This window comes from Ambystoma mexicanum, chromosome 1q (assembly GCF_040938575.1).
Source record: "Ambystoma mexicanum isolate Mex_15411 chromosome 1q, UKY_AmexF1_1, whole genome shotgun sequence".
NCBI classification, from domain to species: domain Eukaryota; kingdom Metazoa; phylum Chordata; class Amphibia; order Caudata; family Ambystomatidae; genus Ambystoma; species Ambystoma mexicanum.
The window spans coordinates 908,846,198-908,856,082 of record NC_090922.1 but is presented as its reverse complement, the minus strand read 5'-3'; the positions used below and the strand labels follow the sequence as shown (position 1 = coordinate 908,856,082).

The 9,885-nt window shown below is 45.1% G+C and overlaps 1 pseudogene; it reads left to right on the top strand.

Annotated features, from left to right (window-relative positions):
* The first annotated feature begins 7,205 nt into the window (after window positions 1-7,205).
* Window positions 7,206-9,198, top strand: LOC138538764 (eukaryotic translation initiation factor 5 pseudogene; annotated as a pseudogene).
* Window positions 9,199-9,885: the final 687 nt, after the last annotated feature.

Genomic DNA, 9,885 nt, shown 5'->3' with positions numbered 1-9,885 from the left:
GAAAGAATGCAACACAGAAATAAAACTTGAAATTACTTCAATCAAAGACAAGGTGATCACTCTTTCCCCCTGTTACTACTCACTCCCCCCCAATATGCATTATGAAGAGATGGAATGAGGGCACACAGGTATCAGGAATAACAATCAACAATTGCAATTTCAATCCCGATTCCCCCCAGCAAGCAGAGAGAAACAGGGCTGATTTTAAAAAGGTGAAATGCTTTTTAATGTAATTTGAAGTGATGGAAAAAATGCTAAAATTTGTTTTAATTCGCTAAATATGATTCAGAACTAGTGAGAGTTGCTTGGGATTGGTACAGGTAGACACTAGCAATGATTGTCGGATGATTGGCAGACAGACAACGAAATTCATAAGTTGAAAGCAAGAAATAGCTATTTTTATATGGAGTGAAATTGAGCCAAGTGCAAATTCGCAGCAACTTTTCCGCGCGTGAGAAATGCGATTACAGCAAAACTATAAGGAGTTGGAATGTCGTTTTGGGTTCGTTTGAAAGCTTAGAATGTTAGGTTCTACATCAAAGAGTCGCATGGCAGACATATGCTTCAAATACATAATCATATTTTACACTAAAGACTCAATTTGTGGAAAGCATCAGCAATCCTATACAACATACATGCTTTACAGGGTTCCCCCTTTAATGAGCATATCTAAAGTGCCAGCAACAATTACCTGCTACAATGACAATTGCCTCTCTCCCAACCCCCGAAGTGCCAGCATCAGAAGAGCCTGCCTCATGTTGTTGCTGAGCATCATTGGTCTTGGCATCATTATAGGTGTGGTCATGGATCACTGCTAGAAAATAAAGGAACAGCATATGTTATTGTAAATACCCAATATTAAATAACTATAATCAACGTATGTTAATGCCAGAAAACGACATTATGTATATTAACATCAGTTACTAGTAGCTGCTATTAAGTATTAAAAAGTACACACCCATGGTATCTATAATAGGAATTCCATATTCCAAGAGGTCGATAAGTGCTTCGGAATTTATACACGCATCCTCCAAGGCGGCATCCCATGCAGCATATTCATCTGCTAGAAACAATGAATAAATAAATAAACCTCTGTCCTCACATACTGCCAAATGCCCAAACCTTTGGGCAGCAGATGCACTAACACACAAGAAACACAACACGCCATGTTTGGGGCCCTTATTATCTGGGACCCATTGGGGGTCAACGCGCTGTGGTACTTCACTGTATGCCTAATAGTTTTTGACCAGCCGTGATGCATAAACATTCTTTAAAGGTGGACAGTCCGCATGTATTGGCAGGCTGGCCCATCCTTTCCACTGGTGTGGACCGGCCTGGCACTACATGTGCCATGTCCCCTTTATTATTTTGTTGCCATGCCCCCTTTTTATTTTTTATTTTGGGGTCTGGGTTAGGGTTCCCAGATTAAAAAAAAAAAAAAAAGTTACAAAACTGGGACAGGGCAACAAGCATAAATGGAAACATAGCTCTTGAAAGAGGTTGTCGAGACGCTACACCTAAGGAGCATTTGGAGGAGAATGGTGGTTTGAGCAGTAACACGTAAACCCCTGCTCCTCCAAACGCTCCTTAGGTATAGCGCCTAGACACCCTCTTTCAAGAGCTATGCCTGCTTTTTATGAAAAGCAGCACTAGCTCATGAAAGTGGGTGTCTAGGCGCTAAACCTAAGTCATGTATGGAGGAGAAGGGGTTTAAGTGTTACTGCACAAAGAAATACATATTATAATTAATTCAACACACCCCCCTAGACTATCTTAAATTGTAAAAAGCAGCATTTCACATGTGCGCTATTGTGCATGCCTGCCAAAATGAAGCCCTACTACAAAAACAGGTAACCCTACAGTTTCCTGTGGGGGCATGATCTTGAGAAAGGGGTCAGAGCCCCAAATACAGGTCCAGGCACCCAGAAAACAGGGACATCTGAGCACCCCCCAGCCATAGGGACCCCTGGCTATGAATCCCTAACAGAAAGGGACACATTTATTGTTATTTATTTTTTCAAAAGACATGCCAGACTGGTAATTGTTTTTAAAAAGCTAAGCCTGGGCTTCTGGAAATCTATCTTCAAAGCACCACACACCACCTCTTATTCTAAACATAGAGACCCACCACTTTTACCCCAGAACCTAACAAATAAGCCTTGGGGGCTATGCACATGTATATATTTTAAACACAGTCACGTGTCCATATTTAAATGTAAAAATAGTACCTGGTACACGTATAAAACCTAGCACATCCCCCAGTGAAAGCTCTGGAAACTGCTCCTGTAAGTAATTAATAAACATCAGCTTTTTACATAAAACTAACCTATGCTGCAACATGTCAGAGATTATACACCCCTTACTTGAGAGTATGACTGCTCTTGCTCCGGCATGGTAACTGTAACAAACAGGATGACTTCACACACAGGGTCTGCAGATGGTTAATTCCTTAACAGGCGTCGGTAAAAGGACTGATAGCAACTGAGCTATATTTATAATGGTATCTCAAAAGTGGCGGGCTTTGCAATTATCTGTGGATTCAACAACTTTTGCCGCTCAAGACAAGGCCCTAGGGGTTTTGAGACCGGATCTATGGGTATTGGGGGCTGGGGGATGCACGGTCAGCCGTATGCCATCCTCCTGGAAATTCAAACTAATTCATTACAGCTGTCCCTATGGGGCGCAGACCCCCGCACTTCCTGTAAAGACTGGTAGGGTGTGTCTGTACTTCTGCTCTCTATATGGTAGAGGAGAGGCACAGAAGACCACAGCCAAGATTCTCTATAAGGTAGCAATGGACGAGCAATCAAGGCCTAGCTTCTCAGGAGGTGATGCGGGCTGGTTCTTAAGTACAGTGTAGTCCCCGAACCCCCACAAAGGAATGTCCACACACTGTTTTACTGAAAACACAGTCTTTATATAATTAATATTCAAAGGTATGTACACTATCACAATAACGCACTTTGTACTCGGAAGTCAATAATGATAAATATATACAATTCTAAAGTAGTATCACTAATGTTATCGAATCTCATTAAAGTGCATCAACTGTACGGTTAAAATGTCACACAGATTAATAACGAGAAAACCAGCAATAGAGATAGGCAGGAACGTAAGATGGCTGAAACAATAGGCAGAATGCTGACCCCTACCGCTAGGCACAGTTCTGTGTGGAGATCCCCCCCACCTGGGCACCTGTAAAATAAAGATATATTGCACAAGCCCAGTCCATATGTACAATAGTCTCACTTCTTCCTATAAGGTTTTACCCCCCCCAAGGTACCTGGTGGAGTAGAGTTCTCTGACTATGCGTCGACCGATCCTTCTTGAGTGCCTCCCTTTCAGGCGGAAGCCACGGATCGTCAAGAGGTGTCGGGGAACTTGGCCTTCGGTGTCGGGGAATCGACGGCCCTTCTTGAGTGCCCTCCCTTTAAGACGGGAGTCACGGGTCGTCGAACGTCTGACGGTGAACAGGGTTAACTACGGCAGGGAAGTGACAGCTCGTCGACGACAGAGCGTTGGCATCCTGCAAGGAAGAGGCGTGCGGGGCACCTCGGTGATGATAGTTCTGGACCGTAAAGAGATGATGAAGAACTGTGTCCCAGCAAGGGCGTCGAGTCGCCGGCGTCTCTGTGGTACTTAGGTGGCGGGAAACCCACCGGTGGATGCTCCTCGGCGCGTCGACGGTCAGGCCTTCTCCAGCGGGAGACAAGCGGGTGACTATACAGACAAGAGCGTCCGATGATCAATTGAAGTTCTTAGGCAAACGGGAGCACTGCGGCTCCGGTCGGCGACGGCGGTCATCGACAGTGGCGGACAACAGTTCAAGTGCTTCTCCTTGGAGTTCCGCAGCAGTCCCCGTATCGGGTCGACAGCCTGTCGTAGGTCTATCTACCAGGGAGCTTTGGCAAAGATCAGCTGTGCACGATGGTCCCTCGTAGCTCGGGAAGAGGGTGCCTTACCAGGTCCTCTCTGGGTCAGTCCTTGAGAACACAGCAACTTTCAGATTGTGAAGGAGAGCCACGGCACTTCTTCTCGTCCAGCAGGGTTTCAAGGTTAAGCGTCAGTTACTCCAGTTACTCGTCGTAGTGGACTTCAGCTTCTGAACATGTTTCCTAGCAGTGAGAGGTCCCCAGATATACTGTTGATCTCCCATTCATTCCGCTGGGTCACACTCAAGCATCCAATCACGACTACGGCAATTCATGGAGGCCGGCAGCCAATCAGGCACACGAGGTATTCAGGCCATTCACTTCTCTCCAGACACTCACAACAAGTTATGTGTATTGGGACAAGTACCGAGCCATTCAATGCTCCAAGCTGCATTCATACCGGTTTCGGGCAGGGTTGTCTCAGTCATTGTGTCCGCCACCAGATACTAGACACCCACAACACAGAATGCATATTCGTCACACACTCTATTCACCCAGGTCCCACCCACAGGAGGTACCCACAACATACATCACCGGGAAGGCTCCAGCTAGTCTGGCCGGGCCTTCACAACAACACCATATATGGCATTTCCACCCAACAGCCAGTCAGGGGGAAGGGACAGAGTCAGGGCTTCCCAGGACTTTGGGAAAACAAGGTAATGGGTAAAAGAATGCAAGAGGCCACCGGGGCCATCTTGTTTTCCATCAGGAATCAACGGATCCCAATGGCAGGGCTGGGGTATCCCAAAATGGAGGATACTCTGCGCACCTGTCAATTTCAGCATGGAGCTGCCACCAGCCCATACCCTGCTCTGCGGGCCACCCACAGGTGCCCAAAAACATACACTAGGGGCACAGGGTTGTACCCCCACCCATGGGTGCCATAAGGGTATCCCACGGGTCCGTTCACCAAACCAAAAGAGAGCTGCACCGCCAGGAGTCCCGCATGAACTCCTGCGCGGAAAACATGACAGAACACACGATAAAAAGTAGTAAAGGACAAGGATACGGAGGCCCTGTCCCTCCGATGCATTTCCAGCATCACACTTCCCCCTACACAGCCTGCCGAGTACTGCAAGAATATTGCAGGCGGACCACGAGGCCACTTCCGTCCTCCCTGGAATTTCAGAGACGTCATTCACCAGCTGAGCTCAGAGGTACGCACATCTGCAGGGCCCGTTCCTGTTGAATTTCATTTGTAACACCATGTGGCCTGGGACATCCACTGATTTTCTAGCTCTATATATACAAGGATGTCTGTGGAGGACTGCCCTGATTGCTTTGTCTGGTGGGCCTGCCAAATCTACAGCCTGATTTCTTTGAAGATGGCCAGAGACCCGAACTGCTGCCCCATGCCCCATGCCCCATTGCCTGGCCTTTTCAAAGACCATGGGCCAGGCTATGGGGCCTGGCCTATTACCACATCAGAACTTATGATTATTAATATATATATTTTCCTCAAACATTTTTCAAAATCCATATTCACATTTCCATGTTTTTTTATATTTTTGTATATAGCAATTTTAAAAATATATATATATGTATATATATATTTTAATTATTTTCTTATTTAAATTCTTACCTGTGTAGACACATAGGGGGTCATTACGACCCAGGCGCAAAGGGATACCGGGCACCGGTAATGACACCAATGCCGGTAATCCCTTTGCGCCCCACTGCGAGTTCCCTTTGCGGGTCCTTCCGGACGGGACCCGCAAAGGGACACCGGGGTCAATAACGGTACCGCAATTTGCGGTACCGTTATTGCCGCCTTCCCATTGAGCCCTATGGGGGCTCAAATGGGAATGGGGAATGGGCCTGGTGAATGGGGAATTGCCGGTCCCTCCGACCTCGGAATGGACCGGTAAATTACTCCATTCACCAGGCCGGAGTCGGAACGATTTTGGAGGCAGCCATGCCCCAAATAGCGGCATGGTTACCTCCAAATTGGGAATGAGGGCCATAGTCACCTTATACTAAATATCCTCTTTAGCACAATGACCCATGGCCAATGCCCAAAGTTTCAATCTTATGCATACCTTGACGCATCTGCCGGTCACGCTGATGCTGTTTAATCAAAGTTTCCCCCGTCCTTCAGGATCAGCTTTTACATCCCTAAAACCCTACACGCCACACCCCCTAATGATGGCCGCCGCTTAGACATCACCTCCAAGTGCCTCACCCTTCAAAACCCAGTGCCACACTTCCGGGTCTTTGTAGGGGACATCCAGTGTAAGACCCCATGGGGCCCCTAAGGACTCCAGGCCTTGGGGGACCTTCCTGTTAACCCCCATGATGTCAAATCCGGTGGGACACCCCCGCTAAGGACCAAATTCCTGTCAAACACATATACATCACTTCCGGGTTGGGATTTTGCCCTGGCAGAACTTCCGGGGGAATTCCTAGGGGGCTACGCCTCGGTTATGACATCATGGGGATCGGATATCCCACCCCAAAGAGGAGTGGAAACCTGTCAACCCTAGTTTGATGAGGAAAGGTATCATAATCCACTACTAAGGTGCAAGCATGATGACCTGAGAAATTTCACAGCATCACAAGCAAACAATCAGTCTTCTAGGTCGAGTGCTGAACCTGAGAAGAGGAAGAAGGTCCTGCTGACGTTAGGACCTCCTGACATCCTCCCACTCAAGGTGACTCAGAATCACTCTCTCTTTCACGGTTAACGTTTTGGGCGGAACCAAAACAAGTTAATATTGTTCTTGAATATCACACATAGGGAAAATGCAGAGAAAAGGGGAGTGGGGCGATAGCTTCTCTCAAGAAATCAGTATTGATTTAGCTGACAGTAGTTTGTTGATTGTTCATCCAAGTTGAATATCTAATTTATAGTCTGGTGTGGTTTATTAACAGTAGTGGAAGTTGGGAAAAAATGTCTAATGGTACTCCTTCTGCAGTCAAAAGGAGGGAGTGGGATGTTAAGGAAGGTAGGCATAGGAGTGGGAGAGGCTTGCCACTGCTTGATCTTTGGTTTGTAATCTTGGTTGGCTCTTGTTGCATTGGGGCTTGACTAGACAATGCCTAAACAATTTAAACACATATACTATTCATCCTTGGCAGAAATATCCAAGCAATACAATAATAGACATCTTTACTTCAGTTTTGCAAGCAAATTGAGCACAGTACTATTTAACACACTTATCACTTGGCAAATTGCGCGCAGCTTTGTCCAATGGAATGCTTCTGCAGGGCGTCAACGACCAATGCCCCCCCCACCAATCCGAATGAATGTCTAATTGTTGATTTTTTTTTCTTCCCGCCCCCCGCAGATCCCCTGTCACGAGGGCATCTCCGTTCCGACAAAGGGCTATCAAATCGTCGCTGGCCTCGAAGCGCCTGCACGGCACGGGTGGTGTGCCGCTCCTCCCCAAGTCTCTTATAAACGTTGCATGCCCCGACACGTCAGTTCATCGCACTCCAGGGCGAGCAGCGTTGTGTTTATGTCTTTATTTGACGAAAACAAGCTGTTGCGCAGCCATTGGTACCTGTATTGGGGAAACATAGCCTACAAGCAAGAATCCCTCTGCCTCTGTGGCGAAGACATTTTCATGTCAGAGACCGAGAACTCTTGCAATTGTTTATGTCATCCACTCTTCTCCAGGCAGAAGATACCAAAAAGTTGCAATCAAAGATCTTTTCAACTTACTGAGAAAGCAACTAATAAACCACAATGTCTGTCAACGTCAACAGCAGCGTTTCCGATCAGTTTTATCGCTACAAAATGCCCCGTCTGATTGCTAAGGTTGAGGGCAAAAGAAAATGGAATAAAGACTGTAATAGTCAACATGTTGATGTTGCAAAGGTGCTTAATCGGCCTCCAACGTATCCCACCAAGTATTTTGGTTGTGAGCTGGGAGCTCAGACCCAGTTTGATATTAAGAATGACCCTTTCATTGTCAATGGAGCTCATGAGTCGAATAAGCTACAAGACATGTTGGATGGATTCATTAAAAAATGTGTTCTCTGTCCCAGAATGCGATAATCCTGAAACTGATCTGCATGTGAATACCAAGAAACAGACAATTGGTAACTCCTGCAAAGCCTGTGGCTACCGGGGCATGCTTGACACGAGAAACAAACTCTGCACTTTAATTCTCAAAAACCCACCTGAGAACACTGACGGTGGTACAGTGAAAAAGGAAAAGGACAAGAAAAATCGAAAGGGTAAAGAAAAGGAGAATGGATCATCATTAAGCAATGATACACCCTTGGATGACATCAGTCCTCCCCGTGTGGAAGACGAGGATGATGAAGATTGGGGTGAAGATAGTACAGCAGAAGCACAAAGACGTCGAATGGAGGAAATAAGTGATCATGCAAAGAATCTCACCCTTAGTGAAGAACTGGAAAAACCTATAGAAGATAGAGTTAATATATTATTCAACTTTGTTAAGAAAAGGATTGATGAAGGTGTTATTGATTCATCTGACAAAGGAATTTTGGCAGAAGCTGAGAGGCTTGATGTGAAAGCAATGGGCCCACTGGTCCTAACGGAGGTCCTCTTTGATGAAGGGATCTGGGAACAGATAAAGAAATACAGGCGCCATTTTCTTCGATTTTGTCATAACAACAAAAAAGCACAGAAGTACCTACTGCATGTTTTGAGTGTGTGGTGGATATGCATCTAGCACAGCTTCTGGCTATAATTCCACGCAGTCTTAAAGACATGTATGATGCAGACCTTTTTAACGAGAATGTGATTATCAGCCGAAAAGGCATCAAAAAATATGTCTCCAAGGAGCTTGCCAAAGAGATTCGTGTCAAAACAGAGCCCTTTATTAAGTGGCTGAAAGAAGCCGAAGAAGAGTCCTCTGGTAATGATGACGACGACGATGATGAAAATATTGAGGTTGTGTACTCTAACACTGCCAGTGTTCCGAAAACTGAGACATTGAAAACTGCAACGAAAGAGGATGGTATTGATATTGATGCCATTTAAAAGCAGTGCAAGCCAATTAAAAAATACATGACAGCATTATTCTTTGTTTTATTCCAGAAGTGCAACATGAATGTGAAGAAGCTGCAAAAGCATAACATTGTGAAACACTTTCATCTGCAGATGTCTTTTTTATTAAGATTGGTCTTATTTAAGCTTTACAACATTAATAGTCAATACACCTGTTATTTTTGCCTACACACAACACGTGGATTCTTTTTAAATGTTGGTATTGAACATAAACACATGGTGCATATTTTTACAGTTGTGCAAATAAAAGTTATTTTTCTTTGGGTCACAATTAAAAAAAAACACACATATCACTTTATAACATGTTTCTTAGTGTTATCCTCAGGCATCAGTGACACTAAAACATACAATTACAAACATAGCTTAAACACACTGTGATTGCTATTAAATTAGTACTGCATAGGTATGAGGAATTGCCATCTGGCAAGGGTGTGGAAGCCTTGGCTTTTTTGATTTATATTAAATGACATGATGCAGATAATTCCATCTCAAAAAGGTTCTCCCTTTTAAAACACTCCATGCCAGAAGCAAAGTGTACACCCGTGCCTTACTGAATCAGTAGCCTGCCCTGAAAAAAGGACTCCAAGTGCACACCCATTCACAAAAGGCATAGCCTCACACCAGGGTGCTGCATACCAAAAGGACCTTTGAATCTATTGAGAAGAGAAGGGACAGGGTTAGTGTAGACAGAAAAAGTTCCAAACTGCTGGGGGAAGGTTCCAATATCTTGTTTCTTTCTTCTTTTATCTTTCCTTCCTGTCCCTCTCACTTTTTGTAGCATAAAGCATATTGGGAGTAGAGATTACTGTGAGTGTGGGTTATTTTGACATGATATCTGCTAAAAACAGGAAAGCACTCCAATTTACCATGCTGGTGGATCGATTTGCGAAGCAGAAGGCAGGATACCGTCTAGAAAGAATTACTATCCTATATAAGAAGTGCTTCTGCCCTGCTATTCTGTATGGGTTT